The sequence below is a fragment of the Rhinatrema bivittatum genome, chromosome 7 (assembly GCF_901001135.1).
Source record: "Rhinatrema bivittatum chromosome 7, aRhiBiv1.1, whole genome shotgun sequence".
In the NCBI taxonomy this organism is placed as follows: domain Eukaryota; kingdom Metazoa; phylum Chordata; class Amphibia; order Gymnophiona; family Rhinatrematidae; genus Rhinatrema; species Rhinatrema bivittatum.
In genome coordinates, this window is record NC_042621.1 from 35316618 (window position 1) to 35340752 (window position 24135).

Below are 24135 nucleotides of genomic sequence, written 5' to 3' on the forward strand. Positions count from 1 at the left end.
GTGTGGGGGGGGGGGGGGGGGGGGGGGGAGTATAGAGGCACAATACATGGGGAAGGTGTGCAAAAGAGCTGGTGATACTGTGGTAGAAGAGAGCCAGCAGGGCAGGGTCTGTGTGGATGACAGCGAAGAAAGTCAGAGATGGAGTTAGCAGAGTGATGATGCTGAGTGTGTGTATGTCAGAGAGCCAGAGGTAATGATGGGGGGAGGAGATCCAGAGGTGTAATGGAGTGGGGACAGGTAAGATAGAGCTAGGTGTGATGGAGTGGATGATAGAGATCCAAAGAAAAGATAGGAAAATTAGGTTCTTACCTTTGCTAATTTTCGTTCCCGTAGTACCATGGATCAGTCCAGACAGCTGGGTTATGCCTCCCCTCCAGCAGATGGAGTCAGAGAGAAAACTGAAAGCACCCCCTAGATATACTGGTGTGCCACCTGCGATCCCTCAGTATATGTGATATCAAAGCAGAAATAAGGAATGAATCACCTTCAACTGTACCCCCAAGAGAATGTCAAAAATTGTTATCTATATCATAACCTAAATGACCAGATCAAGTAGAAACCTCCTCGAGAACAGGTAAAACCAGAAATAACAAATAGGACACCACAGAACGAACAATAAAACACGAGGAAAGGAGACACTTCACCCCAAAACTGTGGCATCTATTACAAATACAAACTGTAATGGAAGAAAAAACAGAAATGGAACACGAGCGGACTCCCAAAAGTACTGAGGGCGGGCGTCTGGACTGATCCATGGTACTACGGGAACGAAAATTAGCAAAGGTAAGAACCTAATTTTCCTTTCCCTGTATGTACCAGGATCAATCCAGACAGCTGGGATGTACCCAAGCCGCCTTAACTGGGGTGGGACCCTGAGAGTCCCGCTCGAATCACACTGCTCCCAAAGGACTCTGCAGGAGGACCACGGACATCCAGGCGATAATGCCTGGCAAAAGTATGCCAGGATTTCCATGTGGCCGCCCTGCATATCTCTTGGCAAGAGACCAAGTGATTCTCTGCCCATGAAGTCGCTTGAGAACGCAGAGAATGAGCCTTAAGCCCAGCAGGAACAGGCTTACCACATCCAACATACGTGGCCGCAATAGCACCCTTTAACCAGCGTGCAATCGTAGCTTTGGACGCCTGAAGACCCTTCTTGGGTCCATTCCACAACACGAAAAGGTGATCTGACTTTCTAAAGTCATTGGTAACCTCCAAATAGCGTAAAAGAATCCGACGGACATCCAGACGCCTCAAGTCCCTAACTTGAGAAGACTGTAGGTCCTCGTCCGAAAAGGAAGGTAATTCCACCGTTTGGTTGACATGAAACGCGGAGACCACCTTGGGTAGGAAGGAAGGAACAGTTCGTAGGGAAACTCCTGACGCCGAAATGCGCAAAAACGGTTCCCTGCAAGAGAGAGCCTGAAGCTCCGACACCCGACGAGCCGATGAAATGGCCACAAGGAAGACAGCCTTGAGAGTCAGATCCTTCAAGGAAGCCGCCTTAATAGGTTCAAACGGAGCCGCACACAAGCCACGGAGTACCAAGTTCAAGTTCCAAGACAGACAGGGAAGCCTGATGGGAGGGCGCAAGTTTCTAACCCCTCGCAAAAAGCGTGCCACATCTGGATGACTCGCAAGGGAAGAGCCTTCGACCTTACCCCGCAAACAGCCCAAAGCCGCCACCTGAACTCGAAGCGAATTATACGCTAACCCCTTCTTCAATCCATCCTGTAAGAACATAAGGATATCCGCCACGGACGAACGTCTGGCCGAAGTACCCGCCGTGTCACACCAATCATGGAAAACCTTCCAAACCCTCGCGTAGTGGACGACCGACGGGCCCGAAGGAGAGTAGACACCACCGCGTCCGAATAACCTCTCTTCTTCAACTGCTTCCTTTCATAAGCCAAGCCGCCAGACAAAAACGATCCGCCAGATCGAAAAATACTGGACCCTGACCGAGACGCAGTGGGCCGTCGACTGCCAAGTTGACCAGATCCGCGAACCACGGACGCCACGGCCATTCCGGAGCCACGAGGATCACCGGACCGTGATGGGACTCTATGCGTCTTAGCACTTTCCCTACCAGAGGCCACGGAGGGAACACATAAAGAAGAATGTGACGAGGCCACGGAAGTGCTAGCTCGTCCACCCCTTCTGACGCGTGCTCTCTCCTCCGACTGAAGAAGCGTACCGCCTTTGCATTTTGACGGGTCGCCATGAGGTCCAAGCGCGGAGTCCCCCAACGCCGCGCGATGAGAGCCATCGCCTCCGACGAGATCTCCCATTCTCCTGGATCTAGGTGCTGCCGGCTGAGGTAATCCGCTTGAACATTGTCCACGCCGGCAATGTGGGTGGCTGCGAGACGCTCTATGTGCCTTTCCGCCCAGGACATCAACATCGCCACCTCGGTCGCTACCGCCCGGCTTTTTGTGCCTCCTTGTCGATTTATGTACGCCACTGTGGTCGCATTGTCCGACAGAACTCTTACTGCTCGTCCGCGTACCAGTGGAAGGAGACAACGCAAGGCCAGGCGGACCGCTCTGGTCTCCAATCGGTTGATGGACCAAGTCGCTTTGAGTGCTGACCAGGTGCCCTGGACTGCACGGGACTGGCAGACCGCTCCCCAGCCCGACAGGCTGGCATCCGTTGTCACCACCAACCAAGACGGGGGTTCGAGGTCCACCCCCTGTAGGAGATTGTCTGGAGTCAGCCACCAAGAGAGACTGGAGCGAGCCGGCTCCAGCAAAGGCAATTCTATCCCGTACTCCTCCGAGCGGGGATCCCAGCAAGATAGAAGTGCTCTTTGTAACGGACGCATATGCGCAAAAGCCCATTGTACCATTTCCATAGTAGACACCATATGACCAATGACTTGTAAATAATCCCAGACCGTGGGAACCTCGAGCTCCAACAGGCGCCGTACCAGAGTCATGAGATTGAGCATGCGTTGCTGCAGAAGAAAAACCTTGCCCACCAAGGTGTCGAACCGAGCTCCCAGGAACTCCAGCTGTTGGGTCGGTTCGAGTCTGCTCTTCGCGAAGTTGACTACCCAACCCAACTCCTGCAGCTGGTGCACCACTAAGGAGACCGCCCGGGTGCAGGCCGCCTGCGACTTTGCTCGAATGAGCCAATCGTCGAGATAGGGATGCACAAGGACGCCTTGACGGCGGAGGGAAGCCGCTACGTGAGTGATTCTAAATTTCCTTACACTTATATATTAGGTTCAGAATGGTTTTATCTTTATTAAAGTAGAATTTTGAATGCATTTCCTAATAGATTCAAAAATGTAATTTAATTTTTTTGCAGGCTTGCTCAAATTTGTGAATAAGAAATCAGGAGCCCTATGACTTGTTTCCATGGTTATACAGTACAGTTTTTAATGAGTTAAGAATAATCTAGTCTGTTACAGTTCCTCCTATTAGATCACCATCTCATCAGCAATATTAATTTGAGTTTTAAGATGTTAATCAACCGTACCTGCACATGGATAATCCAAGTGTTGAAAGTGGATCTATCGATTTTTCCGTAAGCATAATATTCAGTAAGAATCAGCAGGATAAAACTGAAACTTTATTACAAACAATACTTCTATAAATAGAGAATTTCTCGGTGTTCTTTGACTAAAAACTTTTAACAGGTGATTAGAATTAGGAGAGGGGAGAGAGGTCTGTCTTCAGCTCAAGTGGTTTTCCCCTTCGCATCCTCCACTTCGGCAGCACATACTCCAGTCTCCATGGACCCCAATCTGCTCGGGTTTTCGGGATACCCCTAATGAATGTGCATGAGATAGATTTGCATGCACACTGCTTCGATTGAATGCAGATCTATCTCATGCACGTTCATTGGGGATATCCTGAAGACACAAGTGGATTGGTGTCCGCATGGACTGCAGGTTGCCTACCCCTGATTCCCTCTCCCTCACTCTTCCTATCGACGGTGCTCTTTCTTTCCTTTTCAACTCTCATCCCTGGTACCCTCTCAAAATACAACCTCACCTCAACTCCCACCACTCCCTCTTTCAAATATGCGTAAAAGCACACATGAAATTGCTTCCACACAACCCCCAGGATATTTTTCAAAAGCATGGATACTTCTGAAATTTACCCCATAGTGATCAGCACACAAGATAAGCTACAGTGCCAAGTTACTCCTTCTACCCTTACTAACCCAGTGGGAGAATCACACCCAGAGAGTCACATTCTTTAGCCAGAGCAGGGAGGGCAAGCTAAACCCCTGGCCCCTTGGCTTAGAAGGCTAGCCTTAGCCAGGAAAATGTTCCTGGCAAAACCAAACAAAAATCAAGCTCTTGGAAATTCATTTACTAAATCCTCTCTTAGTTGAATACCTTGGATCCAATTAATTCTAAATCAGGAAATCAAAGGGGCGTGGGATAAACACTGTGGATCCATAAAGTCAAGAGGCCACCAATGAAGAGTGGGTGACTCGCCAGAATGATGGCTGCTGCCTGGACACAATACCCTTATTCAATAAACATACACATGCTTACTGTGACTCCAACATCGCTCTAAGCTTCAACAGCAAGAGGAAATGTGAAAAAAGGGTTCGCACTCACAAAGCGGGGAGTAGCTGGCTTGTTACGGCGGTTACTACCCCAAACCAAATGTGCCTGATACTTCACTTTCCATGCATATCCAGCATGGCTCTTTGCTTCAACGGCATGGGAGAAAGACTGATACATCACGCATTTCCAGCATAGCTCTCTGCTTCTACAGGGGAAAAGAAAAACTGATGCTTCACGCAGGGGAGAAGAAAAAAGGATTCGCAATCACAAAGCGGGGAGTAGCTGGCTTGTTACGGCGGTTACTACCCCAAACCAAATGTGCCTGATACTTCACTTTCAACGCATATCCAGCATGGCTCTCTGCTTCAACGGCAGGAGAGAAGAAAAACTGATACTTCACGCATATCCAGCATAGCTCTCTGCTTCAACGGCAGGGGAGAAAAAAACTGATACTTCACGCATATCCAGCATAGCTCCCTGCTTCAACGGCAGGGGAGAAAAAAAACTGATACTTCACGCATATCCAGCATAGCTCCCTGCTTCAACGGCAGGGGAGAAGAAAAAACAACCAACAAGGGCTGTACAACATAGTCTGGGTAAAACAAATAAGCATGGGTGTAGCTTGCTTATTGCGGCGGTTACTACCCCTACTACCCCTAACTAATCAAGCTAGATATTTCACTTGGATGCAGCTCCATCACTGCTCTCTACATTAATGGTGGGGGTGGAAGGGAAATAGAACCAAGAGCTAAGAGAAACAGATAAGTATGAGAGAGAAAAAATGTGTGAAGCTTGCTGGGCAGACTGGATGGGCCATTTGGTCTTCTTCTGCCGTCATTTCTATGTTTCTATGTTTCTATACCACCACGAGAACTTTGGTGAACACCCTCGGCACGGTGGCCAACCCGAAGGGGAGGGCGCAAAACTCGTAGTGGTCCCCCATCACCATGAACCTCAAGTACCTTTGATGCCGTTCTCTTATTCCGATGTGAAGATAGGCCTCTGTCAGGTCCAAAGAAGCCAAGAATTCTCCCTTGTGGACGGCCGCAATAACAGACCGGAGGGTCTCCATCCGGAAGCGGGGCACACGCAACGCCTTGTTTACTCCTTTGAGATCCAGAATGGGTCGGAAGGTGCCCTCCTTCTTGGGAACCAGGAAGTATATGGAATACCGACCCGTCCGGAGCTGGTCCCGCGGAACCGGAACCACCGCCCCCAGAGCCTGTAGATGGGCGACCGTTTGGGCGATAGCTACCTGTTTTTCTACCGGGCCGCACGGCGATATCAGAAAGAGATCCCGGGGGGGACGTACAAAATCCAACTCGTAGCCGTACCGAACCACGTCGAGGACCCATTGATCCGAAGTGATTTTGACCCACTCCTCCCAGAACCGGGACAGCCGACCTCCGATAACGGGAACGGAGGAGTGGGCCAGCGCACCTTCATTGTGCGGGCTTGATGGCAGGAAAGCCTTGGGAAGAGCCTCCGCGTAGAGGCCTCCTGCCGCGAAAGGAAGAAGACGACCAGGCCTGGGATCTTGTCGCCTGCTGCCGCTGGGGAAGGGAACCCCCTCTTCCCCCATGGAAACGCCGTTGCCCCCGAAAGCGAGCCCTAGCGTTACCAAACGACCGAGGATGCCGAGGCTTATCCTCAGGCAACTTGTAAACTTTGTTGTCACCCAGGTCCTTAATGAGCTGGTCCAGCTCCTCGCCAAACAGCAACTTGCCCTTAAAGGGGAAGGAACCTAACCTCACCTTGGAATTGGCATCCGCCGACCAACGACGGAGCCACAGCAACCTCCTGGCTGAGACCGCCGAGGACATAATGCGAGCCGATGTGCGCAACAAGTCATACAGGGCATCCGCTGTATAAGCGACCGCCGCCTCAACACAATTTGCCTGCTCAGCCTCTCCCGGAGGGAGTTCCTGCATGGTCAGCAGCTGTTGAACCCAGCGGAGGTTGGCCCTCTGCACAAGGCTGCTGCAAGCCGCCGCTCGGACCCCCAGAGCCGCCACGTCAAAAATACGCTTTAATAAGACCTCAAGCTTGCGGTCCTGGAGGTCCTTCAACGCTATACCCCCCGTCACGGGGATAGTCGTATGCTTCACTACAGCCGTGACAGCCGAATCTACCGCGGGCGTCTTCAAAAGCTCCAATGACTCCTTGGGTAAGGGATATAGCCTTTCCATGGCCCGATTCACCCGCAGGGAAGCCTCTGGGAGGTCCCATTCCTTTGAAACGATCTGTAAGACCTTGTGGTGAAAGGGAAAGGTCTGTGGGGGAGCTCTAATCCCTGCCATTGCAATATCCCCTGTAGACGTGTCCGCCTCCTGAGGCGGAGTCGTTAACTCTAGCTCCTGTAACACGTGGAGAATAAGGGAGCTTAATTCCTCCTTTCCAAACAAACGTAGCACCTGGGGGTCATCCCCTTCTACGGCCCCCTGAGTATCCGCCGTCAGCAAGTCCGGAGCCCCCGGGGACTCCGGCGCGGCTCCTGAGTCTCCCGGGTCCTCAGCTCCCCCCCCCCCCCCGCGGACGGGGACCCTGGACCCCGGAGGACCCAGCGCCCAGCGGGCTCCCCTGGGGCAAGGCAGTGGTCCTGGGGACCTTCGGGGGAGTGGGCGCCTCTGCCTCCCAGCCGGATTCTGCCTGCAAAAATGCTTTGTGCATTAGGAGCACAAAATCAGAAGAAAAGGGAACCGACCTTTTCAAACCTTTCTTCGGGGCATCTATGGAGGGGGGGGGGGCTCGAGGAGTCCCCAAATCGGGCTGGGAGCGCGCGCTCTGTGCACCCGGAGAGGGAGGAGGGGAGATTTCCTCCTCCTCCGATGCTGACGACTCAGCCTGCCTCGTGGCCAAGATGGCCGCCGCACCCCTCCCCGAGGGAGGAGGGGCCGGAGAACAACTGCCTGCAGCGCTGCGATGCCGGGACGGAGAGGGGAGAGGAGACCTGCTGCGGGCAGCGCTCGGCCCCCGAGAGGATCCCTCGCCCCCGGGAAAACATCGGGGACAGAGACCCTCTCGGGAGAGTCGCGCCCCCGCCCCTCCACAGGACACACAGAGCGAAGACCGTGGCATCAGAGAGGAAAACGGAGCTGCCAACCAAAAACGGCGCCAAAAGCAAGGTGAGGAAGGAGCCTCACAGATACAGCGCGCCGGGTGAACTAGCCACCCCCTCCGGGTCCAAGAACGCTGGCAGGCTGGGGTTAAGGAAAAAATTAGCTCACTGCCTGTCCCCAACAGGACTTAAGTGGCTCAGCTAGCCCAATTCAAAAAACTTTTAATGTCCTTTTTTTTTTTTTTGCAAACCCCCTTCAGGGCTGAATCCCCTGGAATTGGGGGGAGGTCTTATTAAAGCCCACCGGTAAGCTCTCCCCCAAGTTCAAGGACACTGTAATCCGGGAAATTAAGGAGGACACTGCCCTCCTGCCTGCCCGCAATGAGCTCCAACCGCGCTGCGCCAGACACTAACAACACAGACAGACAGACGATAGGAGGGAAGAAACCAATTGATCTTGTCCCTTTTTTTTTTTTTTTTAAATGTTTCCCAGTACCGATAAACTGACCAGACCAGGACCGCAGGTTATGCCTCTCAATCTGCTGGAGTCAGAGAATATACTGAGGGATCGCAGGTGGCACACCAGTATATCTAGGGGGTGCTTTCAGTTTTCTCTCTGACTCCATCTGCTGGAGGGGAGGCATAACCCAGCTGTCTGGACTGATCCTGGTACGTACAGGAACACCTTAAACACTGAAAGGTAGATTTTAAAAGCCTTGCCCATACAAAAACAGCCATTTATACGCGTACGTGGCCAAAGCGGGAGCTACGCAAATTTTAAATAGCCGGGAAGGGTGCACCCAGAAAAAGTGGGTGGAAAAGGGGCAGAGCATGAGGCGGAGCCAGCACTGATATGTGTAGCCTCAAATTTTCCTCAGCTGGCATGTGTAACATACACGTGCCACATTCCTACTACTCCTTGTTAGATGCAAGAGTCTGGAGAACATCGGGGGTGGGGGAAGAGAGACTCTTTATAAGCTTAGTCTGATAAGGGGGGGGGGCACTTTGAGTTGGGGTGAGCTTTTGGGAGGTGGGTTGGGGTTAAGGGGGTGTTACAGACCCATTCAGAGGTACCCATTGTAAACTGACCTCATTAAAGAATTTTTGACCACCTCCCGAAACCTACCCCAACTCAAAGTGCCCCCTTACAGTGGTCCATGTATAGAGTATCAGACTGAGCCCCATACTGAATCTCTCTTTTTCACTCTCTTCCCCCCTCCCCTCCCTGTTATTTTCCGGACTCCCGCGCCTAACAAGAAGCATTAGCAAAGTGGCGCGCATATGTATGTGCGTACAGCTCCAGACATGCGCAGGTGGAGAGTATTTTATAACCTACGCGCATAGGTTATAAAATAAAGTGAATTTTTGTACGTGGCAAGATACACGTTTATGGATGCACATACGGCCTTTTAAAATCTACCTTTTGATGTACGCTATGAAATGCGTAATAGCTATTAGCATGGAAAGGGAAATGCTCATATAAGGCTACTGATACCTTATCATCATCATCTTCCCTTTTACTATTATTGTCCATAAAATGTCTAAATGTACTTTTTTTGAAACTTTTATAGACATGTCTTTGCATGCATTGAGTGTTTTAAGGTGATCTTTTCTTTTAGTTTCACTTTGTATTTGTGGGGGTGATAGAGAGCCAGATCCAGACAGAGTGGGAGGTGGAAGGGTTTAAGGGAGATGTGGGCGTGAGATCAGGGATCTTGTGTGAGAGCGAGAAGGGGCAATGGTGGAGCATATATGATAGCCAAAGAGGATACTGGGGGGAGAGGGGATAATTGTGGTTGTCAGCCAGATTGGGGATGATAAGTGAGGCAGACAAACTGGAAGGCATGGGAGAATGTGGGAGGCGGTGAATAAAATGAAATGGCTGAGAGTTAGAAAGTCAACATATGGGGATCATGGGGAGTGGTGTGATGAGGTGGCTACTAGAGGAGAAAGGAGCCAAGTAGCAGGTGAGCAATGGTGGGAGCAATCCGTTAAGGGGGAGATGAAGAATGCGAAAAGCAATGGAGGAGAGTTTTAGTGAAGTGAAGGGTGAGAGATTAAGGATAGGTGGGCGAGGAGGGATGACCAGGCATGAGAGGGTAGAGTGAAGTCATGCTGATGCAGGGGAGAGACTGAGGCAGAGAAGATAAAAATGAAGGAAGATTAGATGAAAAAGAAAAACAGATGTCAAGGCAGGGGGAAGACTGGTGAGAGAGGAAAGTAGAGCCTGGAACAGGAGTTAGGAGAAGACAAAAGAGAAAAATATTGCAAGGGAAGAGCTCAGTAACCCACAATCCAGTGGGAGCACTGAGAGGAAAGTATCACCTTGCTGGTGGCTGAAAGGTATCAGTAAGTTTTTGCTTGGGAAATTTTCTTTTTTTGAAGTATTGGGGTGACGTTAACTATTTGGAATATTATTTAGTGTGTTTGTGTGTTTATGCTTTTAATAGTCAGTATAGCAGAGAATAAACAGAAGTTAGACTGCTTGTATTTTTAAATAGTCAGTCAGTAAGGCAGCTAATAAGCAGTAGTTAGTGTTTGCATATTAAAAAATAAATAAATAAATAAATAAATAAAAAAAGGTAGCCAGAAGCTAGAAATAAGCTAGGAGCAGTGTATACCTAAGTAAAAAGGTTGAAAAGTTCAGTTCAGTTACTCACCTTGGAAAGGTGTTAAGGTAGTGTGATTTGGTACCAATGAAGAAATTACTTACCTGATAATTTTGTTTTCCTTAGTGTAGACAGATGGACTCAGGACCAATGGGTATAGTGTACTCCCGATAGCAGTTGGAGACGGATCAGATTTCAATCTGACGTCAGCCCCTAGTACATATACCCCTGCAGGAAGTGCAGCTCTTCAGTATTCTCCTCGAAAAGCATTGTGGATATATGTGTGACTGACTAATTTGATTAACTTCAAAAACTTTATAACTTGATCAACTTGATCTGGTTGAATTTGTTATAGCTGGAGACCGCCAGTATACTCAACCGGAAAGAGTCTACACCCGGTAGGGTGGGTGTCCTAGGTGAATGAAAATATGGCTTACCCTTGAATCATTCGAAATTCCATGTGTATCGGCAGCCAAGGGTAGGATGCTGAGTCCATCTGTCTACACTAAGGAAAACGAAATTATCAGGTAATTTCTCCATTTCCTAGCGTGTAGCAGATGGACTCAGGACCAATGGGATGTATAAAAGCTACTCCCGAACCGGGTGGAAGGCTGCCAGTGACCCACTTAATACTGCCCTTGCAAATGCCATGTCCTCCCGAGCCTGGACATCCAGGCGGTAGAATCTGGAGAAGGTGTGGATTGAGGACCATGTCGCCGCCCTGCAAATCTCAGCGGGTGACAGCATTCTGGTTTCTGCCCAGGACACTGCCTGGGCTCTAGTAGAATGAGCCTTGACCTGTAAAGGCGGTGGCTTGCTTGCTTCTACATAGGCCGCCTTGATGACTTCCTTGATCCAGCGGGCTATGGTTGCCCACAAGGCCGCTTCCCCTTGTCTCTTCCCGCTGTGAAGGACGAATAGGTGGTCCGTTTTTCGTACGGGCCCCGACATTTCCAGATATCTGGATAGGAGTCTGCCGATGTTGGGGTGGCGTAGGCTACGAGCCTCTTCTGAATTCTTCAACTCATCCGGCTATGGTAGAGAGATGGTTTGGTTAAGATGGAAGTGTGACACCACTTTGGGAAGGAACGAAGGGACCGTGCGTAGCTGGATTGTTCCCGGGGTGAGCCTGAGGAATGGTTCACGGCAGGACAGCACTTGTAGTTCCAAAATACGGCGGGCTGAACAAACTACCAGCAAGAATGCTGTCTTTAAGGTTAACAGGCAGAGGGACAGACCTCAGAGGGGCCTGAAGGAGGCTCCTGCTAGGAAATCCAAGACCAGGTTGAGATTCCAAAGAGGTACCGGCCACTTTAGTGGTGGGCGGATGTGTTTGACTCCTTTCAGGAAGCGTGAAACGTCCGGGTGAGACGCTATGCTGTCGCCCTCACTCTTGAAGCCGTAGCATGACAATGCAGCTACACGTACCTTGATGGAGTTGAGGGATAGACCCTTCTGTAGCCCGTTCTGCAGGAATTCCAGGATCACGGGAACTTTAATTGAGCAAGTTATGATGTCGTGGTCTTCGCACCAGGCTTTGAATACTCGCCAAATCCTTATGTACGTTAAGGATGTGGAGAACTTGCGTGCTCAGAGTAGTGTATCGATTACAGCCCCCGAATATCCGCTCTCTCTCAGGTGAGCCCTCTCAATGGCCAGGCCATAAGAGAGAATTGAGTTGGATCCTCGTGGAGGATCGGGCCTTGTTGCAGCAGGTCTCTGTGTGGAGGCAGTGGCAGGGGGGTCCCTGCTAGTAGTCTTCTTTTGTCTGCGTACCAAGGTCTTCTTGACCAGACCGGAGCCACTAGAAGTACAAGTCCCCTGTGTAGCTGTATCTTGTGTATGATTGCGCCCAATAGGGGCCACGGCGGGAAGGCGTATAATAGGGTCCCCTATGGCCAGGTCTGTACCAGGGCATCGATCCCCTGGGACCGAGGTTCCCGCCTGCGGCTGAAGTACCTGGGTACTTGGGCGTTGGACCGGTTTGCCAGAAGGTCCATGTCTGGTGTCCCCCACCGGTTCACTATCATTTGGAACGCTGCGGGTGACTGCTTCCATTCTCCTGGGTCTAGACTTTCTCTGCTGAGGTAGTCTGCCGTGATGTTGTCTTTCCCGGTGATGTGGACGGCTGAGATCTCCTGGAGATTTACTTCCGCCCACGACATTAGAGGGTCGATTTCCAGAGACACCTGTTGGCTTCTGGTCCCCCCCTGACGGTTGATGTAGGCCACTGTCGTGGCGTTGTCCGACATTACTCTGACCGCTTTGTCTCGAAGTCTGTGAGCGAATCGCAGGCAGGCTAGTCTGACTGCCCGCGCTTCTAGGCAGTTGATATTCCATCCCGACTCTTCTGTGTACCACTGCCCTTGGGTGGTTAGCTCCTCGCAGTGTGCTCCCCATCCTCGTAGGCTGGCGTCTGTGGTGAGCAGGGTCCAGGTTGGCGAGGATAGCCTTGTCCCCTGGCTCAGGTGGCTGCCCTGCAGCCACCATCGTAACTGGGTCCGGACCCTGCCCGGGAGCGATAAACGAGTGGCGTAGTTCTGAGACAATGGGTTCCATCGCGATAGGAGTGAGCGCTGTAGGGGTCTCATGTGAGCTCGCGCCCATGGCACTACTTCCAGTGTGGATACCATCAGACCGAGGACTTTTAGGTAATCCCATGCTGTGGGGCGAGGTTCGCTCAGCAGGATTTGTAACCGGTTCCTCAGTTTTGATTTCCTTGTGGGAGTCAGGCTGACCTTGTCTTCTTTGGTGTCGAATCAGACTCCTAGATATTCTAGCGACTGTGTGGGCTGCAAACAACTTTTGTTTATGTTGACCACCCATCCGAGGCTCTCCAGTAGAGTTTTGACTCTGTTGGTTGCTTGTTGGCTTTCCTCTGGGGATTTCGCCCTGATCAGCCAATCGTCTAGGTAAGGGTGTACGAGGATTCTATCCTTCCTCAGTGTTGCCACCACCACCACTATGATCTTGGTGAACGTCCAGGGTGCTATGGCTAACCCGAAGGGTAGTGCCCGGAAATGGAAGTGACGGTCCAGGAGTTTGAAGCGTAAGAAGCGCTGGTGCTCCTGATGAATTGGGTTGTGAAGATAGGCCTCCGAAAGATCCAGGGATGTGAGGAACTATCCCTGTTGTATCGCCCTTATACAAAGCATAGGATTTCCATGTCCACCTGGACAAAAGGTCAGACAGATGATTAAATGCTAAGAGAAATCAGGGAAGCAAACCAATTTGGCAGTGCAATAATAATGGGAGATTTCAATTACCCCAATATTGACTGGGTAAATGTAACATCAGGACTTGCTAGAGACATAAAGTTCCTGGATGTAATAAATGATTGCTTCATGGAGCAATTGATTCAGGAACCAACAAGAGAGGGAGCTATTTTAGATTTAATTCTTAGTGGAACGCAAGATTTGGTGAGAGAAGTAACGGTGGTGGGGCCACTTGGCAACAGAGATCATAACATGATCAAATTTAAACTAGTAACTGGAAGGGGGACAATAAGTAAATCTGCAGCTCTAACACTAAATTTTAAAAAGGGAAACTTTGATAAAATGAGAAAAATAGTTAGAAAAAAACTGAAGGTTAAAAGTGTTCAACAGGCATGGACATTGTTTAAAAATACAATCCTAGAGGCGCAGTCCATATGTATTCCACACATTAAGAAAGGTGGAAGGAAGGCAAAACGATTACCGTCATGGTTAAAAGGTGAGGTGAAAGAGGCTATTTTAGCCAAAAAAACATCCTTCAAAAACTGAAGAAAATAGGATAAAACATAAGCATTGTCAAGCTAAGTGTAAAACATTGATAAGGACAGGCGAAGAGAGAATTTGAAATGAAATTGGCCACAGAGGCAAAAACTCATAATAAAAACTTTTTAAAATATATCCAAAGCAAGAAAACTGTGAGGGAGTCGGTTGGACCATTAGATGACAGAGGGGTTAAAGGGGCTCTTAGGGAAGATAAGGCCATTGCAGAAAGACTAAATGAATTCTTTGCCTCCGTGTTTACAAATGAGGATGTTGGGGAGATACCAGTTCCGGATATGGTTTTCAGGGGTGATGAGTCAGACGAACTGAACGAAATCACTGTGAACCTGGAAGATGTAGTAGGCCAGATTGACAAACTAAAGAGTAGCAAATCACCTGGACCGGATGGTATGCATCCTAGGGTTCTGAAGGAACTCAAAAATGAAATTTCTTATCTATTAGTTAAAATTTGTAACCTATCATTAAAATCATCCATTGTACCTGAAGACTGGAGGGTGGCCAATGTAACCCCAATATTTAAAAAAGGCTCCAGGGGCGATCCAGGTAACTATAGACCAGTGAGCCTGACTTCAGTGCCGGGAAAAATAGTGGAAACTATTCTCAAGAACAAAATTGTAAAGCATATAGAAAGACATGATTTAATGGAACATAGTCAACATGGATTTACCCAAGGGAAGCCTTGCCTAACAAATCTGCTTCATTTTTTTGAAGGAGTTAATAAACATGTGGATAAAGGTGAACCGGTAGATGTAGTGTATTTGGATTTTCAGAAGGCATTTGACAAAGTCCCTCATGAGAGGCTTCTACGAAAACTAAAAAGTCATGGGATAGGAGGCGATGTCCTTTCGTGGATTAGAAGCTGGTTAAAAGAAGCTGGTTAAAAGACAGGAAACAGAGAGTAGGATTAAATGGTCAATTTTCTCAGTGGAAAAGGGTAAACAGTGGAGTGCCTCAGGGATCTGTACTTGGACCGGTGCTTTTCAATATATATATAAATGATCTGGAAAGGAATACGACGAGTGAGGTTATCAAATTTGCAGATGATACAAAATTATTCAGAGTAGTTAAATCACAAGCAGACTGTGATACATTGCAGGAGGACCTTGCAAGACTTGAAGATTGGGCATCCAAATGGCAGATGAAATTTAATGTGGACAAGTGCAAGGTTTTGCATATAGGGAAAAATAACCGTTGCTGTAGTTACACGATGTTAGGTTCCATATTAGGAGCTACCACCCAGGAAAAAGATCTAGGCATCATAGTGGATAATACTTTAAAATAGTCAGCTCAGTGTGCTGCAGCAGTCAAAAAAGCAAATAGAATGTTAGGAATTATTAGGAAGGGAATGGTTAATAGAACGGAAAATGTCATAATGCCTCTATAATCGCTCCATGGTGAGACCACACCTTGAATACTGTGTACAATTCTGGTCGCCGCATCTCAAAAAAGATATAGTTGCGATGGAGAAGGTACAGAGAAGGGCAACCAAAATGATAAAGGGGATGGAACAGCTTCCCTATGAGGAAAGGCTGAAGAGATTAGGGCTGTTCAGCTTGGAGAAGAGACGGCTGAGGGGGGATATGATAGAGGTCTTTAAGATCATGAGAGGTCTTGAACGAGTAGATGTGACTCGGTTATTTTCACTTTCGAATAATAGAAGGACTAGGGGGCATTCCATGAAGTTAGCAAGTAGCACATTTAAGACTAATCGGAGAAAATTCTTTCACTCAACGCACAATAAAGCTCTGGAATTTGTTGCCAGAAGATGTGGTTAGTGCAGTTAGTGTAGCTGGGTTCAAAAAAGGTTTGGATAAGTTCTTGGTGGAGAAGTCCATTAATGGCTATTAATCAATTTTACTTAGGGAATAGCCACTGCTATTAATTGCATCAGTAGCATGGGATCTTCTTAGTGTTTGGGTAATTGCCAGGTTCTTGTGGCCTGGTTTTGGCCTCTGTTGGAAACAGGATGCCGGGCTTGATGGACCCTTGGTCTGACCCAGCATGGCAATTTCTTATGTTCTTAAGCGGGGAATCCTCAGGTGGCGGTTGACAGATTTGAGGTCCAGGATGGGTCTGAATGTCCCCTCTTTCTTGGGAACAATAAAATAAATGGAATAATGCCCAGTATTTATTTCTTGTGGAGGCACTGGGTTTATGGCCTCAAGGGGCCAGTAGTCTGGTCAGTGTAACTTCCACTGCCACCTTCTTGGAGAGGTCGTGGCAGGGAGATTCCACGAACTTGTCCGGAGGGGTTCGTAGAAAATCCAGGTAGTACCCCTCTCGAATAATGGCTAAGACCCACTTGTCCGAAGTTATCTCGACCCATCTGTGGTAGAATAGGGCTAGTCTGCCCCCTATGGCTTCTTCCCTTGGACGGGTCGGCTGAATCTCATTGTGGGATGCAGCTGGGGCCTGGACCAGAGCTGCTTCCCCTCTTGTTGTGCTTGTTCCAAAAGACTGGTTCCTGCCCTTAGGGCGGGGCGCTTGATAGTTGCTTCTGTATGGGTTGAAGCGTTATAAACCTCTGCCCCTGGAGGCCCGGGGAAAGGGCCGCTGGTTTCTCTTATTCCTGTCCTCCGGTAGGAGCGGCAATGGGGACTCGCCCCATTTGTTGGCCAGTTTCTCTAGTTCGCTGCCGAACAGAAGGGATCCTTTGAAGGGCATCCTTGTGAGACGCGTTTTGGAAGATGCATCGGCCGACCAGCTTCAGAGCCAGAGTCGTCTCCTGGCAGCCACAGCTGATGACACTCCTCTGGCCGCTGTGCGCACCAGATCAGAGGCGGCGTCCGCAAGAAATGATACTGCTGGTTCCATGGCCTCTCCAGGGGTGTTGCTCCTCGTCTGAGATAGGCAGGCACGTGTCACTATGGTGCAGCAGGCTGCTATTTGTAGCGACATAGCAGCGACGTCAAAGAACTGTTTAAGGATGGATTCCAGACGTCGGTCCTGAGCATCTTTGAGCGCTGCTCCTCCCTCCACTGGGATAGTAGTGCGCTTCGAGACCGCGCATACCATGGCATCCACTTTTGGGCATGTCAGAAGGTCTTTGGCCGCCGGGTCCAGGGGGTACATGGCTGCCATAGCTCGTCCCCCTTTGAATGTGGACTCTGGAGTATTCCATTCCAGATCAATTAGCTGCTGGACGGCTTGTAAGAGAGGGAAATGGCAAGAGGTCTGATGGAGTCCCTCTAGTAGGGGATTCATCTTAGGCTCCCCCGAAGCACTTGCGCTTGGGATAGCGAGTTCCTTCAGGCTGTGGGTGACCAGGTCTGGGAGCTCGTCCTTGGTGAAGAAGCATCTCATGGTTTGGTGAGGCTCTGTCCCTGGGGGGAGTTCCCCTTCTTCTAGGGGCTCTGCTTCCTCTTCAGAGTTGTCCGTGTCCCTGTAGGTAGGGCTTCTGGGCGGTGGAAACATTTGTCAAGGCCTATCATGGACTGAGGAATAAAGGTCTTCTGGTGGAGACTGTGGCTGTTTAGCCGGAGGCTCCGTCTGCATGTGGACGAAGGTGTGTAGCCCTTTAAAGAATTCCACCCATGAGATAGGCGCTGGGTCCGTGCTAAGGGGCGTTGAGTCCCTAGAGGTCCCCGTCTGAGGGGGTGTCCCGCTGGAATTTGCTAGGTCCGGGGTACTCACTGAGGAGCTAGTACTCTGTCCTGGGTGGGACTGGCCCTGGCCTGGATCTCCCAGGACCTCTTCGCACTGGGCGCTGGCCTCTTTGCTTTCTGCGGCTCTGAGATGGCATACTGGGCAGAGGCCTTGAGCTCCGTTCCCAGTGGTGCCATGGCTATAGGCGCGTAAACCCTTCTTTTTATGCGCTCCAGCGCGTCTAAGATGTACGAGCGGGTTGTGCGTGTAGATGTGCATCTAAGTCATAAATATGCGCTCAGCCCGATAGGCGTGTGAGGCGCGTATAACTTATGCTTGCAGCCCTTGTGCGTGTACTTTATGCGCACATGTAATTTGTGCGCCTAGTTGGCCTTGTGCGCCCGGATCGAGACGGCAGACAGAATGGCGAATAAGGTCAATATGGCGACCACCTCCGAGGTGGTCGCCATATTGAAACTTGAAACTAACCGGGGCCTCCGAGGTGGTCGCCATATTGAAACTTGAAACTAACCGGGGCCTGGCTCTGCTAGGGCGGATCAACCCGGCGGCACAGGTCCTGGCCAGCGACCTGTGCGACTCCTCGAACCTCGGAGACCGTAGTCTATGCTGAAGATTTCTATCTTACCATGTCTTCGGCGCTTCCCGGTTTCGTCCAGGGCGGTGTCTGGCTGCGGGGGGAGAGGGCAAATACCTTCACCGCCGCGCTCGAGGGTGCACCGAGATCGGGGGCTAGGTTCTCGCTGCGATTCGGCCACCGGACCGAGGCTCACCTCCAAGGGACCACGGAAATCACCTCGGGAATTCTCAACTGGGGAGGGGCCCGAGGGTATCACCGCAGGAGAGTGAGGCTCGTCTTCAGAGGTAAGTTTTCTACTGAATTTGGGTTTTCTTCGTTGAATTTTGTACTAACGCTGTGAGAGCGTGCAGATAGTCCCTAACTGCTATGGAGACGGAAAATACTGGAGAGCTGCACTTCCTGCAGGGGTATATGTACTAGGGGCTGACGTCAGATTGAAATCTAATCCATCTCCAACTGCTATCAGGAGTACACTATACCCATTGGTCTTGAGTCCATCTGCTACACGCCAGGAAACATTTGTTAATCAAGAGAGCAGCGAGTCACTCTGGCTGACTAACTGAAGTTAGTAAAAGAAGGCTTTTGTAAATTAAGGATGCTTAAATGTTTGAAACTTTTACTTTCATTTGACATGTCCTTCAGGTAATGTTATTTACAGGACTTGATTACTGTAACTCTACTATGCTAGTTCTTCCAAAAACCACCATACGTCCCCTGCAAGTACTTCAAAACGTGGCAGCCCGGATCTTAACCAATACGAGAAAGAATCATATCACCCCAGTTTTAAAGAAAAACTCCATTGGCTACCAGTCGAATATAGAATAAAGCACAAACTATTATGTATTGTTTATAAGATCATATATGGTAAAAGGACGGACTGGCTGAACTTAACTATAAAATTACATACTCCTCAGCGAGACCTAAGGTCTGCCAACAAATGCCTCTTCTCAATACCCACTGTAAGATCGGCGCATCTCAGTGAGGTAAGAGATCGTGCTATCTCGGTGGCAGGTCCAAAACTGTAGAACAGTCTTCCACCTGAACTAAGATTACAGCATAATTTAAAGAGATTCAAAAAAGACCTGAAAACGTGGTGTTTCCAACAAGCATATGGCCCCAATTCCCAAGAGGACAGCTGAGAGTCATGATAATCGTCAAGAATGATTAATTTAATTTTCACGTCTTATGATTTTTCTTAGATTTTTATTGTTCTTGTATGTTTTTAGTTAACTGAAAATTCTTAGTTTTATGAATACAGAGTCGAGTTTATATTGGATTTTATTGTACTTTTCTCTTTTCAAAACTATGTGATGACTTATTTTTTTAATATGTAAACCGTAGAGACAGAAACTTGCTTTCTGTGCAACGGTATATAAAAACTGCATAAATAAATAAATAGACCGTTTGTATTTTTAAATAGTCAGTCAGTAAGGCAGCTAATAAGCAGTAGTTAGAGACTAAATGTACAATCAAATCTTTATGGGTAGAAATCCCTTGTGTGTTGGGGAAGACAATAGTGATAGGAGTATACTACCGTTCACCTGGTCAAGATGGTGAGATAGATAGTGAAATGCTAAGAGAAATTAGGGAAGCTAACTAAATTGGTAGTGCAGTAATAATGGGAGATTTCCATTACACCGATATTGTCTGGGTAAATGTATCATCGGGACATGCTAGAGAGAGATAAGGTTCCTGGATGGAATAAAAGGAAAATTAGTTCTTACTTGTTAATTTTCGTTCCTGTAGTATCACATCAGGAGTGGAAGGGTCCTGAGTTAATCGGATCCGCAGGTGGAAGAGGAATGGATAGCCCATCCCCCGGGACAGCGCGGGGTGTCAGCGGTCCAGGTCTCTCCTGGTCTGCCGAAGCCTTAAAAAACTTAGCCTGGGCAGGAGATTGGCTTTCCCAGTCAGCTTCAGCATAAGCCTTATGTAGAAGCAAAACAGAGAGGAAAACGGGTGTTGCCTCTTTAAGGCCCCCCCCAGTCAGCAATTTTGGGGGAGGGGCAGAGTCTGGCTGAGAATAGCGTGGTCTTTGTGGGCTTAATGCCGGCGGGGAAAGAGGAGGGAGATCCTCTCCCTCCCCCACTGAATCAGCATCGGGGTCCGAGGTAGGCAAGATGGCCGCAGCTCTCATGCCAATCGGGACCGTGCCGGGCCTCTGCCTCCGAGCAGACTGCTCGCCCCGATGTCCCCTCGGGTGCGGTACGGCTGATCACCGGCCCGAAATCGGCCGCTGCGAAGGCCCCTCGCCCCCATGAATACACCAGGAGCAGAGGCCTTCGCGGGAGAGCGGTACCCTGGCTCTCCACACGCAGCACAAACGGTCCCCCGCGGCATGCAGAAACCGGGCGAATTAGCTGGGTGACATGCCACACCCTCCGGAGGCCCGGGAGATCAAGGCAGGCTAGGGCCGAAGAAGAGGTGCGCTTTAAAATTACAGAAACTGCTTTTATGTATTGCATGCAGTTTTAATCAGCCCTCCAAAAACAGGGAACAACCTCCCTGAGCCACCAGACCAATCGTCTGCCAGAGGAATTTTACTTCTCTGTGAAAGTGCTGCCTCAGAGGAATGTTACTTCTCTTAATTGGCAAGAAGGGGGAGAGTGACCTGCCCACCGGTAAATCCTCCCCCGTAGCTCACCGGGTCAGGGAAAAAATCTCCAGGAAATGGCTGTAGGGCAATGCCCTGCCTCGCCTGCCTGTGTCCTTTCAACAAGCTGGGGTTTTTTTTTGGTTTTTTATTATCTATCCTTTTGAAATTGATCTAGTCAAAGGATTCTCCCCTTAGTTTTAATCAAACCTGTTAGAACAGACAGCAAAGATAAAAAAAATTACTTTTTAGTGACTGGCATATGTTATCTTTGGGAATGTGCAAGAGTAGCACTTTCTCTATGCCAATCTCGCAATGTACGAGATGCATGACACAGACCGCGAGAAAAAGATGTTGATTTAGCCACGGAAGGAAGTTATGCTGATGGAACAGTGTAAAACTGGAATCACTGCAGGATATGGAGTACAGTTTTTGAAGAGTGGTTTCCTCTGAAGCAGGACCGGGTGGTCCGAAACACGATCGTGTCGGGACTGTTCTCTCAAGCAGTTCAGATGAGTATTGTTCCACAGACTTGTTTGTGATAATTTCTAACACGATCTGCAATGGTATATCCAGTTTGTGATGAACATGGGACTGTTTCTAAAGTAGCACAGATGATTATTGCTCCATTGACTCTTTTGTGATAATTTCCAAATATGATCTGCAATGATATACCCATGTTGGAATGAATATTGAAGTTTGTCAGCTTTAGTTCGTCAGCTTTTAGGAAGATTTCAAGATAGCAATCAAAAATTTCAAAAAATAACAAAAAAATAAAAAAAATTTAAAAAGTCAATACTTAAAATAAAGGGACCTATGACCATAATCATGAGTTTGATTGACAGACAAACTCATTGACTGTGGGTCCAACAAACAATATATGTGGGTTATTGCATATGTGGTTATATTATAAATGAGAAAATCTGACCAGTGAAACCTATTTTGTTTCTGAGTGTGTTGCACTTGTGAGGGTTTCTGGAATACATTGGATATCGGGCGTTTGCTGTGTCTAAAAAGTGTGTCACCAACATGAAAAGTTTGGAAAGCTCTGGCCTAGACCTACACTCAAGGCTGTCCCTAAGGAGGGACAGTTCAAGATGATTGCTTCAGACTCCATCCTGATGTGGTAGCCCCTCCCCTTGCACATTTATTCAAGTCCCACCCGATGTCATTTCCTTTTCCTCCCCTATCACTACTACAAAGGCAAGTGGGAGGAATATGCTAGAGCACTGGAGGACCAAGAGTAGCCAACACATGGGCCGATACAGAAAAGCTGCGGAAGAGCCGGCGAGCGCCCGCTCTCCTGGACACGCGATTCAGTAAGAAATAATATGTAAATGAGGACCCACGATAAAGGAGGGCGCTAGGGACACTAGCGCGTCCCTAGCACCTCCATTTTGGCAGAAGCAGCGGCTGTCAGAGGGTTTGACAGCCGACGTTCAATTTTACCGGCGTCGATTCTCAAACCCGCTGACAGCCATGGGTTCAGAAAACGGACACCGACAAAATTGAACATCCAACTTCCAATTTTTTTTTTTTTAAACTTTTGGGGCCCACCACTTAATATTACTATGATATTAAGTCGAAGGGTTACAGAAAAGCAGTTTTTTCTGCTTTTCAGTACACTTTCCCGGTGCCAGCTGAAATTAACTCCTGTCTTTGGCGGCGCACGTTTTCCACGCACTATTACCCCTTACTGTATAAGGGGTAAAAATAGTGCGTCAAAAACATGCAGCCAAACGGGGGCTAACAGTGCGCTCAGGCCCGACTGTGACAGATTTCCCCCTCCCCATTCACTTCAGTCTCTGGAGTGGCCAGTAACCATCTAGGATCAGTCCTGCCTGCACTACAACTTTCAAAGGGACTGCCCAAAGTCGTCTCCCCCTAGAACTAAGAGAGCTTCATTTCCGACACGTGCACAATTCTGCTCCAAGCAAATGTGTGGATAAAAAAAACACTACACACACCCCACCCCTGAAAAAAGACACGTGATCTCAAACACCTTTTCCTTCATAACGTAGGCTACTAATAAAAAGCAATTCTATAAGTTTAGCATGCATTTCATTATTTCCCCCGTCCATTCAAATTCTGATAGAAACCTCCAGGTGAAGATGATAAAAAAAAAAAAAAAGAAAGAAAGAAATACTGTTGCCACATAAGACAGCTTTCCGAATCGACTTATCTTTGAAACGATCTGTATTTTAAAAGCAGCTAAATAAATCAGATAGTACTGTTGAGACCTCTCCGGGGCTCTGTAAACCCCTAAGCCACAAAATAAGGGGAGCGGCGGGCCTTAACTTCATTCCCTCCCGGGGGAGGCTTCGGGTTCTCACCTCTATTGTCCGCGCGGCTCGACGTGCCGCCGTGTGGAAGCAAGCTACAGACGGACGGCGTGCAAAGCTCACATCCTGCGATGGCGCCGCCGCCTCCTCCCACCCCATGACCGAGCCCCCTTCCTGACACTCCTCCACCGGATACATACCGCTCTCCACGTTCAGTGCCCACCAATCACTCCCCGTCCCCGGCCACAACCCTCTCCTTCTCGGTTCCCAACAGTATCGCTCTCCGTCCCGGAAGCAAACCGCGCCCCTCCACCAGTTCCGACCGGAGTCACTCCCCTTCCCCTGACAAATTTTCAGTTCTTATTATTTACCTTTCCTTTTAGCAATCTATTACGCCATAAAATAAATAATTTAAAATTTAAAAAATACTGTCTTTCTGAAAATGAATTAATGCTGCTTTTTAAACTACCCACTGACAGTGCTTAAAATGTCAAGACTGGACGGCAAAGTTGAAGTGGGTGCTAATTGTCTATTTTGTGCCTGTAGCAGAGCGTACTCTATTCCCCATGGGGTACATTTTAAAACACAGCGTGTGCGCGAACAAAAGTACGCTGGATTTTATAAGATACGCCTGTTGCCGCGCGTAGCTTATAAAATCCAGGGTCGGCACACGCAAGGGGGTGCTCATTTGTGCAACTTGCATGCGCCGAGCCCGGCACGCACTGCCCGTTCCCTCCAAGGCCGCTCCAAAATCGGAGCGGCCTTGGAGGGAACTTTCATTCCGCCTCCCCCTACCTTCCCCTCCCCTCCCCTACCTAACCCACCCACTGGCCCTATCTAACCCCCCCCCCCCCCCACCTCTATCTCACAAGTTACACCTGCTAGAGGCAGGCGTAACTTTGCGCGTGCTAGGCCGGCTGCCGTGCGCCATGTTCCGGTCCGGGTCTGGTGCGGAGGCCGCAGCCACGCCCCCAGAACGCCCCCGGGCCGAAACCACGCCCGCGGCACCGCCCTCGGATGACGAGCCGACCGCATCACACCCCCACGACACGCCCCCGGGTGACGCGTTGACCGCGTCACGCCCCCGAGACGCCCACCCCAAGAAAGCC

General features: G+C 49.2%; 1 protein-coding gene across 4 annotated transcripts in view; it reads right to left on the reverse strand.

Moving 5' to 3' along the window:
- Positions 1-23339, reverse strand: part of PDP2 (pyruvate dehyrogenase phosphatase catalytic subunit 2) — a 94910-nt gene extending 71571 nt beyond the window's left edge. The window contains exon 1 of one of the 4 annotated variants that reach the window (XR_003857679.1): positions 23078-23167. The gene's annotated coding sequence lies outside the window, so the exon portion shown is untranslated. Of the gene's footprint in view, positions 1-23077; positions 23202-23226 lie in introns of those variants that run through there. The other 3 variants (XM_029608235.1, XM_029608234.1, XM_029608233.1) reach the window with 3 other exon arrangements.
- Positions 23340-24135: the final 796 nt, after the last annotated feature.